Source organism: Vipera ursinii (genome assembly GCF_947247035.1).
Source record: "Vipera ursinii genome assembly, chromosome: 1".
NCBI classification, from domain to species: domain Eukaryota; kingdom Metazoa; phylum Chordata; class Lepidosauria; order Squamata; family Viperidae; genus Vipera; species Vipera ursinii.
In genome coordinates this window covers 60,983,160-60,998,664 of record NC_139512.1, presented here as the reverse complement: position 1 = coordinate 60,998,664, position 15,505 = coordinate 60,983,160, and the positions used below count along the sequence as shown (strand labels likewise).

General features: G+C 37.6%; 1 long non-coding RNA gene across 2 annotated transcripts; it reads left to right on the top strand.

The window, feature by feature from the left end:
- The first annotated feature begins 354 nt into the window (after nt 1–354).
- On the top strand, nt 355–14,328 carry LOC310649301. 2 transcript variants are annotated; one of them, XR_014494208.1, is made up of 5 exons: nt 355–401; nt 1,978–2,184; nt 4,538–4,589; nt 11,270–11,417; nt 13,145–14,328. It is a non-coding gene; the product is annotated as an uncharacterized lncRNA (long non-coding RNA). The 2 variants fall into 2 exon arrangements; XR_014494209.1 differs by lacking the exon at nt 355–401 and having other exon boundaries at nt 1,615–2,184.
- Nucleotides 14,329–15,505: the final 1,177 nt, after the last annotated feature.

Below are 15,505 nucleotides of genomic sequence, written 5' to 3'. Positions count from 1 at the left end.
CAGAGAACATTTTTATTGATTATGTACATTAAGTAGTTGTCATTTCTTAGTAACTAGATATTTTCCAGGATACTATGTCCTTCAGATCTTCCAATGTTGCACCCATTGCCACTGTGATAGATTCCACTTGCCTAAGGGCCAGTCATCCTAGTCTCTTCCCTTATACCTTTCCCGTAGAGCTAGGTCTTTATATAACATGACCCAGGCATGGTAACCTGTGTCTAATCATTTCTGCCTTGAATGAGAACTTTATTATTCTCTGTTATAGACAAATAGTGACTACAATTCTACTTTTATTTCAAAAAATTTATTTCAGCCATATTAAATACTTCCCATCCTGATATTGGGACAGCACTCAAGATCAACTCTTGGACGGACAAAAAGGCTACATGGGAGTGAAAGTTAGAATCTCTTCTTTAACATATACTCACAGTTCTTCTTACATGCTTTGATGTTCTTTTCTGTTTTAGCCCACTGTAAACAGAAAATCAGTGTATTATGTACAATTTGTAAATGTATCATTCATAAAGGCTATTCTTGGAATGCCCTTCATGATACAATATCATAGGCCCTTTATTAATTATATATGAGCACACACATACATATACACACAGAGATGGAATCTAATTTAACTAAAGTTAAGGTCTGAAGACACATTAGATAGAAGATAAATGTGCAACCTGTTAACTGTTAATTTTGTTAATACTGTTCTTTGAAAAGGTATTAAGTCGCAATCAGAGTTTCTAATTTCTTGCATAACTTTGCCATTGAATGTTATCAGTCCTTCATGTGGGTTTTACTGGTATATCAAGGGAGTCTAAATAGATAACACTAAGATTTTGGTGCTGCTTTCATTTATTTAATCAACAGTTATCCTAACATGAAATATAGAATTGTACCTCTGGCGTATACTATGCCTTCATCAGTTTTCACAACTGCAAGGTCAAAGTATAATTCATTAGTAATTTTTGTGTCCTAAATTATCCCCTACTCTTACAACATTCACCCACTGGCATCCTGTATGCTTAAATTAAGCAAGAAAAGGAGGCAGTGACCGCTGATGACAGCTGCTTCTTTCTGAATCAGCTACTCGACTAGTCTTATTATAGAGGCTTATAATTTTTAGATAAGCACATTACAGAATTATTAACAAGACCCGAAGTATGCAAAGCTAGTCTAGTGAGTTCATTTTTTTAAATTCTCCATTTCTATGGATTATTTTTTTTAAAAAAACCTGATGGTTTCACTGGCATTGATATTGAGATCAACTAGAGTGCAGTGATTAAAATGTTAAGCTTAAGAAACTGCCAGACAGCCGCAAAGAGATGTTTTCATTGGTTTAGCAACTCAAGGGGAAGTATTAAAAAATAAGAAAAAGAAATGCCAGTCCCAATTGCCTTCCCCTTTTTGCTTATTTGATGCTTGAAACCACATGTCAACATAAAAGTACACTGAATTCTTTTGGGAAATAACAAAGATGCATTGAATTACTGCATAGTTATTACTCAGGGTAAATAAGGAGCTTCTCTTCAGAATTAAATAGACATTGGGTCATTCCCCAACAGTCAGAGCACTACTATTTTATTCAGCCCCACCCCCCATTTAGCCATTTTGTAGTGATATTTTCAACATCTCGTGGGTTTGCAGGGCAAGCTTTTGAGATGAGAACTAACCAGGAAGGCTATTATTTTACTTGGGCTGAGGCTACATGCATCTTCTAGCCTGGATTTCATGATTCCATTTCAGATCTTTCTCCGAATTTGGAGGGAAAGCAGAGTATTTCATAGCAAGCTTCCTCCATATAAGAAAGAAGGGGCCAATAAGAGAAGTAGGGTGGTGTAACAGTTAAGATGTTAAACCAGGGATGGGGAGTGCCGAAATGCATTTCCCCACCCCCATCCAGCCACAAGACTGACTGATGAATTTGGGCCACCCACTGGTTCTCAACCCAACCTACCACTCAGGATTGTTTTACAGAGTAAAAAAGAGGAAGGAGTCCGCCCTCTTTACGCTGCCCAGCATTCAAGAAAGAAAGAAAGAAAGAAAGAAAGAAAGAAAGAAAGAAAGAAAGAAAGAAAGAAAGAAAGAAAGAAAGAAAGAAAGAAAGAAAGAAAGAAAGAAAGAAAGAAAGAAAGAAAGAAAGAAAGAAAGAAAGAAAGAAAGAAAGAAAGAAAGAAAGACAAGGTATAAATTAAACTATTTCTTGTTTTCCGAAGAATCTCTCTCTCTCTCTCTCTCTCTCTCTCTCTCTCTCTCTCTCTCTCTCTCTCTCTCTCTCTCTCTGTGTGTGTGTGTGTGTGTGTCTTGTGTGTGTGATAGAGAGAGAGAGAGAGAGAGAGAAATTTGCATTGTGAAAGCAATGTTTTCTTGTACTGCATAGCAAAACTAGAAATTCTAAGGCAGAGCACTCCTTCCAAAAAAAACTTTTTCCCCCTCTTCCCCCCTTTATTGATCAATAATAATTTGGTCAATGACTAGCAACATTTAATAGAAAACAAACAAAACAAACAGTGAAGCAAACAAATACAATAATATACTAACAGCTAGCAAAATAAGTCCCTGTTCTATAAATTCAGCCACCCTAAATTCTGGATCTGATTATTCAGATATAGGCCTCATGTATTTCAGTGAGGTCTTTATGTCCAGCTCCCTCATATCAAAGCCTTGTATTATACTCCAGGGATTACAAATCTCTCTCACATACATACACACACTCTCACACACACCTTAAATCTCGATGTGATCAAAAACAAAAATATAAACAATTTACAAAAGTGAATGCAGCAGAATCTAGAAATGTGATACAGTCAAGACTTGGACAGAAAGAGAAAATTAAAAAATAAACCCTAAAATCTGAGTTTACATCCTATTCCTACTTTCATCGGAAGGAAGGAAGGAAGGCGGGTTGTCTGAGGTAATAAGATTAGTAAGATTTGTGGAGAGGCAGGCCCTCAAATCTAGCCTCTGTGATGAAAGTAGGCCCAACCAACCTGGCAAGGTCCAATATTTTCTGCAATTACTGCTGCCTTGTGCGAACTCTGAATTCCTCACCATTTGCTCACCATGTTAAGTCCCATAAAATTCCTTGGTCCTAGTTATCTGTAGTCGCTTCTGTTATTAATAACTTTCTTTCCTCACGCTTTTAAAGGCATTATTGAGGGTAGGCCCTGCACCTCTGGCAACCTTTTTGGTTTAAGTGCAGTCACATATTATTAAAAGATTAATCCAGAAGAGGCAAACAGGCAAATCATTATCCTGGTTTTGCCTTGGAGGTGGGCAAGAATAAAAATAGCTGAATAAAGCTATTCACTTTGTCCTGGGTTCACATGAAGTTGCATCTATTCTTTGCTGAATTCGGATCCCAAAGATTTCCACTTTCCTATAGTACACCTCCAAGAATGTGTATGTGCTTATATTAGGATTAGAGAAACAACAACAAGATTACTGAAGGCCGATCTAAGGAAATAGGATTTAGGAAAATTAAATAACTCAGACAGGAATCCAGGAGGGGGGCCCTTTGCAAAATTCTATATATGTCTGTAGATAAAATATTGAATACTATATTAACTGCGGGGAGATGTAGATACTGTTCTTCAAGAAGCAATTTTATTATTTGGGGAACAGAAGTACCATTGTGCTGTATATCCAGAAATCATTTGAGAAAGAAGAGGGAATTTCCTAAGGCTGTGTTTGATAGGGGCTGCCCAAGAGGATGAAAATTGTAGCCCCTAGTAATTGTTCTTCTATAACATTTCATGTGTATAAAGGAGGTCATTTCTGTGTAATAAGTTTGGATGGCTGTTCTCATTTCTTCTATGTTCACTTCTATCCTACTAAAAGGCTTGAACTCTACTAGTAAGAATGAGTGTTGTCCAGGATTGGGTTCAACCCAAATTTATGTCTGATTTGAGTCTTACTACTGTATGCATTGGAATTCCCATTTGGAATTGAAACTTGGGTGGTCCTTTATCAATCAGACTAATATTCTGCTGCCTTTCCTTATATGCTATTTCCTCCTTCTGTTATTGGCCTGCTCTGCAAGGTAAGTTGGATTTAAAAAGAGTGCCTTGGTGGCTAAGGGCAGACTGGAATCTGGATTCCCTTGCTTTTGGTCTGACACCTTTCTCACTATACCATGCTGACTTTTCTAGACAAGGATTATTATAGTGAATGCTAGGAAAATAGAGGATTTCCCATGCCCATTTATTTTCCCACTGGGTTGGGAGAAGTAATTAATCGAGTGAGACTTGTCAACCACTAGGAAAGGTTTTTACTGGGAATCATTTTTTATTTAAGTACATTCTCGCCCATATTGTCCCTTATACACAAAATATGCTTCTTTAAAAACAAAATTAAAAAAAAAACAGAAGTGGCTTTGTTCTTTCTGTTGCTTCAGCACATGATCTCATGCAACATGTGGTTTCTCTTATTCATTTTCATTATCAGCTGACTTGCTTGAGGAAAACAAAGTCATGATTGTAAGATACTTGTGATATTTAGCTTGTGGGTTGACATTAATTTATTCTTTATACTGTAGTGAATGCTTGGAAGAAATAAGATCTTCATGAAGAAGGCTTATCCACCACAAAGTAAGCATGGTACTGCTCTGTTTTATTGGAATAATTGATGATAGAGGATATTTTCTTTCATTATTAGGGCCTATTAAGTTAATTCTACCATATAGTTTTGAGGCCAATTTGTAGCATATAGCCTCAGATCCCATAACTCATCAGAAGCTGTAACATCTGGAAATATCCATTTTATTCTAAAAATAATGAAAAACTGAAAACTAAAACAAATACATGTATTTTTCCAAAACAGCCTCATTCCATAGTTCTTTTTCTAGCAAACGATGAATTATGTAAGTGACAAAAATTATGGAAATAGGGTGTTTTAATATTTTAATAACATGTTATTTTTAAAGTATGCATTTGAGTAATCCTAATGAGCTGTCATGGTTGCTTGTTTGAGACAGTAAAATATGATTCTATACTTATTGTAAATATGAAGAAAATTTCTAGAGGAAAGAGGTTAGTTGGTACAAGGGTTCATTTTATACTCCTCTAAAGTTCATACTTCCTTTGATTAAATATATTAGTCTTTTAGCAATGTTTGTAAAACTGTTCATGTCTTCTGGTTTTCACAGCCTGATTAATATTGAAGAAATTGCTGAATTTTTTAAAGTGCTATCTTTCACATAACTTTTATAAATGGCAGTGAGGTTAAATATCTAGTTTTATTTGTTTCTATTTTTTTAAGGACCATAACAGTTTTTGCTTAAATGAGCGGTTTGCAGTCATCAGAAATCTGGAACCAGGTCATAAGTACCTGGGGAGGGGGGGTCCATCATAATTCTGAATGGTCACTAAGCAACTGTTGTTAAGTGAGGACTTGCACTTGTAATGCAAGTAATAAAATGTCCATAGTACTGTAACATACATACATATACACAAACAAGCACACACACATATACAACAAACATTTTTTAAAAATAATACAGCAATTACAACTGCATGAGAATTATGAGTGGCAGACAGTCAGTTCAGAAGATATTCTAGAAGAATAAAATTTATAAAAGCTTCTGGAAGGCCAGAAACTAAGAATGCAATTTAATATTTATAAGGAGGCTATTCCTGAGAATCAGCACTGTGATGACAGTGCTTTCTGGCCTCAGTTCCCCCACCTTGTGGACTTATGGTATTACCATGTGTTTAAGAGAGAAGAATACCCTCAAATGGGCCAACTCTGACTGGAGAAGGAAATCCTATAGATACTTTGGTGTCAAGCCATATGTGACTTTTATAAATCAAATAAATAGCATTTTGAATGGTACCAAAAAACTAATAATGACTAATGAAGAGCCAACAAAACAGGGCCAATATGATCACAGTAAAGAGTGCTAATCAACTGCAGCTTCTAGAATCTAGAAGGTCTTCGAAAGTAGTCAAAAACTGAGTGACTGGTGGAAGTCTGCATGAGTCATTGTAACTAGTCCTCTTACCCCAGGAAGGGACACAACTGGCACATCAGCCCAAATTTAGCAAATGCTCTTCTAGCCATGGTGTCCATCTGTCTATACTGTATAGCAATATCCATGACTTCAGGTGAGACTCAGGACCAATAGACTTGTTTTTAAGTGCCATCTCATCAAGAAACAATACCAGAGCCTGTAAACAAACCTGACGTACAATCGGCAACTCCATCTTACTTAGCTTCAACTTTAGTATGTATTGTCCCATTGAGATCCCTCCAGAAATATCTCTTCTTGGTCCTAGGATGCCAATATGGAATTAAGCATCATTAACATATTGATGGCATTGTGCTCTGTATCCTGGATTAATGCATTGGAGGGCTTTATATAGATGAATGTAGATGAATGTCACATGAGAGTGTCTGCTAGGCTAATTCCTTTTGCCCTATCACTGACTGAAACTGCCTTTTAAGGCAGGAGCAGAATCACTACTAAACAATACTTCCAAACTCCACCCCCAACATGCAGTTCAGAAGGAAAGCATGATTGATTGATCAGAGGTTTTATAAGACTAAGAGGGGTGCATTTTCCCTATCAAAATCTGGACACGGGTCATCTATAAGAATGAGCAATGCTGTCTCCATTACAAGCCCGGCTACAAACTTCACTAAAAAGAATACAGATAAATTGCTTCCGCTATAGTACTGGTTAATTAAATACGTATCACATAATCAATAATTTTCCCCCAAAAGAGAAAACTTAAGATGGAATAGGGTCAGATATTGCCAGATGTGGTGAGAACCTCTTAAAAAGGAAAAGCATTATTGCCTCCTTCAAAATTGTTGATATCAACTCCCATGAAAAGAGGTATTAATTACATAATTGTAAACTGCCAAATTGTTAAGAAACTTTTCAAGCACTTCCAGAAACACTCAATCAATCATGTAGTAGGAGTGGACTTTTCTAATTGGTCCCACAGACCTTTGGAAGTCCCAGGCAGCAGTTAAGCTCGGCTGCACCTGGAAATTAACTAACCAAGGGAATAGACTAGCTGTAATTCTGACCATATTCAGGTCACAGCATAGTTGCTCTGAGGTTAAGCCAGGTCAAAGTCAAGACTGTCCACATGTATGACAGTTTCGCAAAAGGCTCTCTTAGAAGGATTAACTGGATTTGAGATTGTTAAAAGGGTTAAATATTTGGGGGTGCTTTTGTCGCCCTCTAATACAAAGTTATATAAAAATAATTATGAAAAACTATGGGGGAAAATTCAAAAAGAACTGGAGAGTTGGGAAAAATTGCAATTGTCTTTGTTGGGACGGATTGCAGCAGTGAAAATGAATGTCCTGCCTAAATTTTTATTTTTATTTCAAATGATACCTATTCTTAAGAAAGACTCTAATTTGGAGGAATGGCAGCGAGGTATCAATAAATTTGTGTGGGCAGGGAAAAAGCCACGAGTTAAACTTAAGATTATGCAGGATACTCGTGAGAGAGGTGGCCTTAAAATGCCTAATTTTAAACTATATTATGAAGCTGCTGCATTAGTAGGAATAAGTGATTGGATTAATTTGACACAAGAGAGATTATTAAATCTTGAGGGCCATGATTTGTTGTTTGGCTGGCATGCATATTTGTTGTATGATAAGAAGGTAGACAATGTGTTTAGAGTGCATATTTTAAGACAGGCATTGCTGAGAGTTTGGAAGAAGTATAGACATAAGTTAGATTGTAAGATACCACTGTGGGCAATTCGAAAACATGCAATAGAAAATATACATGCTGGTTTCAAACATGATGTGACTACGTACAAGGAGATCCTAAGTTTGGAAAGAAATGTCTGGTGTTTGAAATCATATAGCCTCTTGCGAGAAGAGAAGGTTGTTCAAAACTGGTTTCAATATACTCAGTTACGGGCCAGGTGGAAAGAAGACCAGAAAAATGGTTTTACAATGACTGATGAAAATTTGATAAAGCAAATTAGAAATCAGGGTCCAGCACATATCAAACGGATATATCTTGCATTGATAGAGATTGACTCAGAAACAGAGCTTGTTAAGGATTGTATGATAAAATGGGCCCAAAACATCCAGGAAGTTATCACAATGGATACGTGGGAAAAGATTTGGGTGAGGAACGTAAAATTTACACAAGCTCAAAATCTAAGAGAGAATTTTTACAAAATGTTTTACAGATGGCATTTAGATCCTAAAAAGCTTGCAAGTATGTATCCAAATTATCAGCCTAAATGTTGGAGGTGCGGTGATGAAGATGCAACATATTTTCACATATGGTGGACATGTAAAAAGGTTAAGGCTTTTTGGATAAAAGTCTGGTGGAACATGCAGAAGATCTTTAAACAGAGGATAAAGTTTTGTCCGCAACTTTTTTTGTTGGGAATAATTACAGATGCTACAGTTGTGGACACCAAGCTGATGTTGCATTTAATTACGGCAGCAAGACTTTTGATAGGTCAGTATTGGAAGAAAGAGGAACTGCCGACCATAGAAGAGTGGACTTTTAAAGGTTTCCGACCTGGCTGAGATGGCGAAGATTTCGGCCTATTTGAAAGATCACTCGCAAGAACGCTATATTATGGAATGGAGAAAATGGATTGAGTTTATCCAGAACAAGTATAGGGTTAAGAAGTTTTAGCATTTGAATAAGTCTTCTTTCTTTTTTTTCTTTTTTTCTTTTAGTTTCTTTATATATATTTAATATTACTAAGGCTTGTTTTATCCTATATAAGCTAGAGAGTGATGGATTTTAGAGTTTATAGTTGTTAGTATATGATTGTTTATGATTGCTTTTTATATATATACCTTGTATTTAGCTCTGGGAAGTCGGGGGGGGAGGGGGGGAGGGGGGAGAGGTAGGGGGGGAGAAGGGAGGGGGAGGGGGGTTTTAAAGGAAAATTGTATGTTAAAACTTTTCAATAAAAAAAAGACTGTCCACATGTAAGTCAAATATTACTTGGGATAAACCCATAGTTGCTACCTACTGAAGCCATGAACTCTCTGGATCTAACCACCAGGAAATGAAGATTACTCATCTACAATCAAATCATGGATGATTGTGGTCTTATTAGAGACAGAATTGGTGTTTACTAGCAGTGAGCTAAACCAAGGTCACTAATATCAGGCCAGCAGGACTGGGACCACCAAGCCAAAAACAGTGATTGCACCAAATTGCTGATTTTCCTTCCCTTGGAATGGCTGAGTCAACCCAGTGATGCCCTTGACGTGATGTCCCGGTGCCTGGAGGCAGTGCGGGTCTGGATGGGAAGGAACAGGCTCAGGCTGAACCCCTCCAAGACTGAGTGGCTGTGGATATCGGCATCTCGTACTATCCAAAAGGTTCCATCTCTTCTTATGGGGGGGAGCTATTGCCCCCCTCAGAAAGGGCCCGCAACTTGGGTGTCCTCCTGGATTCATGGCTTAATTTGGAAGATCATCTAACTGCCGTGCAGGTTCGCCTGGTATGCCAGTTGCGCCCCTTTTGGGACCAAGATGACCTATGCACGGTCACCCATGCCCTTGTCACCTCTTGCCTGGATTACTGCAATGCTCTACATGGGGCTGCCCTTGAAGTGCGCCCGGAGGCTTCAACTGGTGCAAAATGTGGCCGCGTGGGTGCTTATGAGAGTATCTCGATACTCCTATGTTACACCACTCCTGCGCGAGCTGCATTGGTTTCCGGTTGCCCTCTGGGTGCATTTCAAGGTGCTGATAATCACCTTTAAAGCCCTACATGGCTTAGGCCTGGGGTACTTGCGAGACCACCTGCTGCCAATGTAAACCTCCCATCGCCCAGTTCGCTCCCACAGAGTCGGCCTCCTCAGGGTGCCGTCAGCCAGGCAATGCCGGCTGGCAACCCCCAGGGGGAGAGCCTTCTCTGTGGGCGCACCAACCCTCTGGAACGAACTGCCCCCAGAGCTGCGGACGACCCCTGACCTTCGGTCCTTCCGCCATGACCTAAAGACCTGGTTATTCCAACAAGCGGGCCTGAACTGATCATGGTTTTTAAATTTGGTTTTTATTGGTTTAAGTTGTTATTTCTTATATTGTTTAATCCTCTTTTAATTTTTGTATTTATATCTTTTAACTTTTTATTGTTGTGAGCTGCCCTGAGTCCTCAGGGAGAAGGGTGGCATATAAATTTAATAAACCTAAAAACCTAAAAACCTAAACCTAGTGCTTTTCACCATACTACCCTACCCATAATCAAAATTATTCTACCTTCACTCTCCAAATAATGGTCTTCAACTGTTCTCCACTACAAGTAGCCTACAATCACTCACTGACTTCCCTGCTTAGCTATTAATACCACTTTCCACAACACAATCATCTAATTGCACCCAATTCACACTCCACTACTAGGCCTATCAGCAAGCCATTTCAACTGGCAGGCCACATGTAATGAATGACTCCATAGCCTTTCTAACATCATTCCCCAATTCACCCCATCCAGTGCTGAAACTTTGTCACCAAATTTTCCAGATCCCCAGATCAGATATCCAGAGAGGCTCAGACCACAGATTCCAGCTTTACCTCCTGCAGCAATAGACTTGTAGCTTTCAAGGTAGGGTTCCATAAGTTCAGCTAAAGAGTCTCCCGATACTCCCATGTTACACCTTTGCTCCGCGAGCTGCATTGGCTGCCGGTTGCCCTCCGGGTGAGATTCAAGGTGTTGGTAATGACTTACAAAGCCCTACATGGCATGGGTCCGGATTACCTACGGCAACACCTGCGGCTGGTGTCAACTTCCCTCCATCCAGTGCGCTCCCACAGAGAGGGCCTCCTCAGGGTGCCTCCGATCAAAGAATGTCGATTGGTGGCCCCTAGGGGGAGGGCGTTCTCTGTGGGCGTGCCAGACCTGTGGAACCGCTTGCCGGTTGAGCTCCGGGTGGCCCCCGACCTTCGCTCCTTCCGGTGCGATCTAAAAACCTATTTATTCGAGCAATCTGACCTGGTTTGATGGGTTAGGGTTGGGGTTTTAATAAGTCTTTTAATTACTGTTTTATATTCGGGCATAATATTTAATTGTTTTTTAACCTTTGTATTTCGTTTTTATATTTATTGCCCTGTACACCGCCCTGAGTCCTTCGGGAGAAGGGCGGTATAAAAATATAATAAATAAAAATAAATAAATAAATAAATGCTTGGCCTCCAACTGACCTCTGGCAGTCTTTTCAAGTTAATTCTCCTTTGTCCCTCAGCGTGTTGTGGCTGTCTTCCCGCTGCTACCACAAATGAACTTGAGACCGTTACTGACGCACTCTCCACTCTTCTTTCATAGGCCCTGCATTGCAGCAATAAATTCTCCACAATCCGGATCTTCTGACTGAATCCACAACCACTGTGGGCCCAGTATCACAGACCCACAAGGATCGACTTCTCTGTTATTGTGCTATCTCTACCAAATTTAAACTAGATCCACACTCAAGGTAGGTCATCTTCACTTTTGGCTTTCCTTTCCAGCTGCTACAATTTCACTCTTCTACTTTTATCTTCCACATTCTGCTTTTTCTCCCTTTATCATTGTCTCTATTCTATCAAGCTTTTCTGTTTGCTTTGCTCTCAGTTCTTTTCACTATCTCACTACCTTCATTTGGCCATTCCAAACTCCATATATACAATTTATACAAAAATTTGTTACACAGATAGAATAAACAAAAACCTTTCAAGCCCCAGTTATACTCCTTTCAGTAATGCATCTAGCAGTCTTATATAAATTATAGATTAATCACTCTGTCCATAACATTTATTTAACATGCAACTTATTAAAAGGTGTGCTATTTTTTACCTCTCTTTCCAAAAGTGAGAACTCATTTCCCAAAAATTCTAATTTTTGACTGTTGTCTATGAAATTGCAGTTCTCAGCCAAACAAACAGCAACCCCATTTCACGTTATATCTAGAATTGGTAGAATTTATTTATCCATGTATTTCTTCATTTTATATCCTGCCTTCTCAAATCCACAATATATGAATCAGCCCTGATTTGATTCAACTTGGAGTTTTGAAGACCATGTTAGCAAACTCATTAGCATCAGAAGTGAAATAAACTAGACAAAGCAAAAGAAAGTGGAACCCTGCCCCAGACTCTGGACCAATAAAATATTAGACCAAAACCAGCATTACTTTGGCACTTATTCACTCATTGACAAGTGATTTCACCTTGCCCCAACCATGCAGAATTTAAGAATAAAGTTAGCTCTCAGCCAATTTTCAGAGTACTGGGAGCAGAACTGAAATCCATTGGAATTTTTTTTTATTAAAGAGTTTTACAAAAAAAATTTACAATAGATATCCCCAAACAATTAAACAATTAAAACAATTAAAAAAACAAGAAAAAGTGTCACAACCATTTGTACAGATACAGACTGGGTGAAACTTGGCTTAATACCAATAATTGTGAGAGGGATCTTGGAGTCCTAGTGGACAATCACTTAAATATGAGCCAACAGTGTGCTGCAGCAGCCAAAAAAGCCAATGCAACCCTAGGCTGTATTAACAGAGAGATAGAATCAAGATAATGTGAAGTATTAGTACTGCTTTACAAAGCCTTAGTAAGATCACACTTGGAACATTGCATCCAATTTTGGTCACTACAGTATAAAAAAATATGTTGAGACACTTGAAAAACCTATGAAGGACTGTTGCAGGAATTGGGTATGTCTGGTCTAGTGAAAAGAAGGACCAGGGGAGACATGATAGCAGTGGTTACCACAAATATTAGGGGGTCAACCTATTTTCTAAAGCACCAGAAGGCAGGACAAGAAGCAAAGGATGGAAACTAATCAAGGAGAGAAACAACCTAGAACTAAGGAGAAATTTCCTAATGGTGAGAACAATTAACCAGTGGAATGCCTTGCTTTCAGAAGTTGTAGGTGCCCCATTGCTGGATGCTTTCAAGAAGAGACTGGACAGCCACTTGTCTGAAGTGGTATAGGTTTCTTCTGCTTGAGCAGGAAGCTGGACTAGAAGACCTCCAAGGTTTCTTCCAAGTCTTTTATTCTATGTTCTAAGTTATGGAAACTGTTCTACCTCCTAGCAGATCAGCAAACAATTGGAAATGCCAATTTGTAAATACTTTAATGTTAATAGATATCATAAATAAAGCCAAATCTTTATCAGAGCTTATCAATTAATTTATCTAATTCTTTTGCTAGGTTCAAGATGAATGCAACCTGTGTCGCGTGGGGGATCTTTTGGCTGATTGTACTCTTTTTTATTGGATGGCCAATTAGCATATTTTTGGGAGGACTGTATGGATTCTTCGCTCCTTTGACCACTTTGATAGGTCTAGATGACTTTAGTGAGCTTTTATTGAAGGGGGTAAATGTGGGAAGAGAATGTGCTATGAATGTGCGAACAGGAAAGTCCCTCTTTTAACAATAAACGCTATCATAAATCAGTAAATAAACATTAATTTTATGATCTTTAATGGATTTTGAAAGTATTTGTGTACATTCCTGTTTATAGTAAAATGATATTTAGGCTTTAAGTAATACATTATTGATATTTTACAGTATTGTAAAGAAGTAAATATAGCGTCATTTCATTTGTAAGCTGTATGAAATCTGGGGAGATCCAAATAAGTTCAAATTTTTGCTAGATCTGGGTTTGAATAGAACACCATGTTTACAGCTCTGAAAATGTATGTACTAATATCTTTCCTTAGAAACAGTGATGAAACCTGCCTTCCTGTTAGGGGGAAAGTTGGCTTTTGGCCTCTTACTCTGCCTTGTAAATTATCAAACGTTCAAAAGTCTAATTGTTTATTAGCTTCATTGCCAAATGCAGTCAATGTATTAATCTATATTATCGCTAATGTTCTTTATATTTAAATTTGATATAAATATATCATATATATAGGAGCTATTTTTAATTATTCATAGATATGTTATTACTTATGATAAATAAAACATAACTCTACTGAAAGTTTCCACTTTTTTTTACATTTTTGTTATGTATTTTTCCCCTAATATAAGAAATTCCTGAATTTTGCTGTTACTTTTCTGAAACACAGTTATAAATATTATGATGATCTTAACCTACTTTATATATTGGTAAAGTATTTTTGCTGTCATTTATCTGATATTTTAGTAGAGATCTAAGTTCTCTGTCCCCTAATATGTATGTAAGTAATCCTTGGTACAATTTGAAACAATGGGAAAGTGTTATTGCTAATGGTCCAGGTTGAGAATAGAAATTATCCCAGTTTCCTCATTAGACTACATATTCCAGAAACTGATCAGAATTATGCATCCATGTTGATTCTTTTGAGTGTGTGTGTCTGTGTTATATAATACCATATTGTAACATTATCTGTGGCCTCTTGAAATGTTTAGCAATAAACTATTATTATACAGATCTGTTTGGCTGAGTGTTTCTAGGTATTAGCAGTGGAGGAATATTGCTTGATTCTTTGGCTGTTAACAAACTATACCTCAGGATGTTTTCACGATAGCCACCCTAAACCTTCACATGATCATTTCCCATGACACTAGACAAACAACAACAAGAAAACAACTCCCTTTAAAATACAAACTTGCCATATTATAAGAGAGACATTCTCTATTTCAGAAGCATACTAGGGAACTTGGTGTTGTGGTTAAGGCACCAGGTTAGAGATTAGGAGACTTTGAGTTCTAGTCCTACCTTAGGTGTGAAAGTCAGCCCGTTGACTTAAGCAGAGTCACTTTTTTCCAGCCCAACTCACCTCACAGGGTTATTATTGTGGGGAAAACAGGAAGAGGAAGGACTGTTTAAATATGTTTGCCACCTTAAATTGTTTGTAAAAATAAACGGGGGAAATGAATGAATGAATAAATAAATAAATAACTCTCTCTTGGTTGATATATATTCAGTTATAAGACAACTCACAATGAGTTGCTTTTTCTTTCCTTCCTTTATGCCTTATAAGTGTTCGAGTTTTAGAAGCTCTTTCAAACTTAAAAATAGTGCTAGCACTGGCTAGGTATCTGGCACTGATTCTTAATGCACATTTCAGGATCAATGTAGCTGTTTTCAAATATTGTCATTATTTTTAACTGGATGGCAATGGTTTTACCAGAATCAGCATAGGGTTACTGGATGGCCAGTAGGGGAAAGAGCTTCAGGTAAAAAAATATCTCCTTTCTATTCCTATCACTTTTCACAAACGAGATGAGGCCGTTACAGGAGAAACTCCAAGCTTTCTAGAGATTGTAATTTCTCTTCTGAGCGCCGTTTGACTATTTGTAAGCAAAATATTCACTTCTTTTGTTAACTGATTTGCAATGTTGATCCATAATTTCTTAATTCCAACTTTCACTGAAATTTAATTGCATTCATTTTCTCTCAATATTTAGGTAAGTTTGAAACTATTTGAAATTATGGTACAGCTGGAAAAAAATACATATATACCCAGTGCTTTTTTTGTAAGAAAAAAGGTGCCAGAACTCACATCTTGTTAATTTTTTATTTAAAAAATTATATATTCAGTTCTTAACATAAATTTAATTTATTGTATTTAAGGCAAATGTTCA